The sequence below is a fragment of the Chroicocephalus ridibundus genome, chromosome Z (assembly GCF_963924245.1).
Source record: "Chroicocephalus ridibundus chromosome Z, bChrRid1.1, whole genome shotgun sequence".
In the NCBI taxonomy this organism is placed as follows: domain Eukaryota; kingdom Metazoa; phylum Chordata; class Aves; order Charadriiformes; family Laridae; genus Chroicocephalus; species Chroicocephalus ridibundus.
Window position 1 is genome coordinate 5,595 of NC_086316.1, and position 1,906 is coordinate 7,500.

The window sequence follows — 1,906 nt, forward strand, 5'->3', positions numbered from 1 at the left end:
CCCTAACCCTAACCCTAACCCTAACCCTAACCCTAACCCTAACCCTAACCCTAACCCTAACCCTAACCCTAACCCTAACCCTAACCCTAACCCTAACCCTAACCCTAACCCTAACCCTAACCCTAACCCTAACCCTAACCCTAACCCTAACCCTAACCCTAACCCTAACCCTAACCCTAACCCTAACCCTAACCCTAACCCTAACCCTAACCCTAACCCTAACCCTAACCCTAACCCTAACCCTAACCCTAACCCTAACCCTAACCCTAACCCTAACCCTAACCCTAACCCTAACCCTAACCCTAACCCTAACCCTAACCCTAACCCTAACCCTAACCCTAACCCTAACCCTAACCCTAACCCTAACCCTAACCCTAACCCTAACCCTAACCCTAACCCTAACCCTAACCCTAACCCTAACCCTAACCCTAACCCTAACCCTAACCCTAACCCTAACCCTAACCCTAACCCTAACCCTAACCCTAACCCTAACCCTAACCCTAACCCTAACCCTAACCCTAACCCTAACCCTAACCCTAACCCTAACCCTAACCCTAACCCTAACCCTAACCCTAACCCTAACCCTAACCCTAACCCTAACCCTAACCCTAACCCTAACCCTAACCCTAACCCTAACCCTAACCCTAACCCTAACCCTAACCCTAACCCTAACCCTAACCCTAACCCTAACCCTAACCCTAACCCTAACCCTAACCCTAACCCTAACCCTAACCCTAACCCTAACCCTAACCCTAACCCTAACCCTAACCCTAACCCTAACCCTAACCCTAACCCTAACCCTAACCCTAACCCTAACCCTAACCCTAACCCTAACCCTAACCCTAACCCTAACCCTAACCCTAACCCTAACCCTAACCCTAACCCTAACCCTAACCCTAACCCTAACCCTAACCCTAACCCTAACCCTAACCCTAACCCTAACCCTAACCCTAACCCTAACCCTAACCCTAACCCTAACCCTAACCCTAACCCTAACCCTAACCCTAACCCTAACCCTAACCCTAACCCTAACCCTAACCCTAACCCTAACCCTAACCCTAACCCTAACCCTAACCCTAACCCTAACCCTAACCCTAACCCTAACCCTAACCCTAACCCTAACCCTAACCCTAACCCTAACCCTAACCCTAACCCTAACCCTAACCCTAACCCTAACCCTAACCCTAACCCTAACCCTAACCCTAACCCTAACCCTAACCCTAACCCTAACCCTAACCCTAACCCTAACCCTAACCCTAACCCTAACCCTAACCCTAACCCTAACCCTAACCCTAACCCTAACCCTAACCCTAACCCTAACCCTAACCCTAACCCTAACCCTAACCCTAACCCTAACCCTAACCCTAACCCTAACCCTAACCCTAACCCTAACCCTAACCCTAACCCTAACCCTAACCCTAACCCTAACCCTAACCCTAACCCTAACCCTAACCCTAACCCTAACCCTAACCCTAACCCTAACCCTAACCCTAACCCTAACCCTAACCCTAACCCTAACCCTAACCCTAACCCTAACCCTAACCCTAACCCTAACCCTAACCCTAACCCTAACCCTAACCCTAACCCTAACCCTAACCCTAACCCTAACCCTAACCCTAACCCTAACCCTAACCCTAACCCTAACCCTAACCCTAACCCTAACCCTAACCCTAACCCTAACCCTAACCCTAACCCTAACCCTAACCCTAACCCTAACCCTAACCCTAACCCTAACCCTAACCCTAACCCTAACCCTAACCCTAACCCTAACCCTAACCCTAACCCTAACCCTAACCCTAACCCTAACCCTAACCCTAACCCTAACCCTAACCCTAACCCTAACCCTAACCCTAACCCTAACCCTAACCCTAACCCTAACCCTAACCCTAACCCTAACCCTAACCCT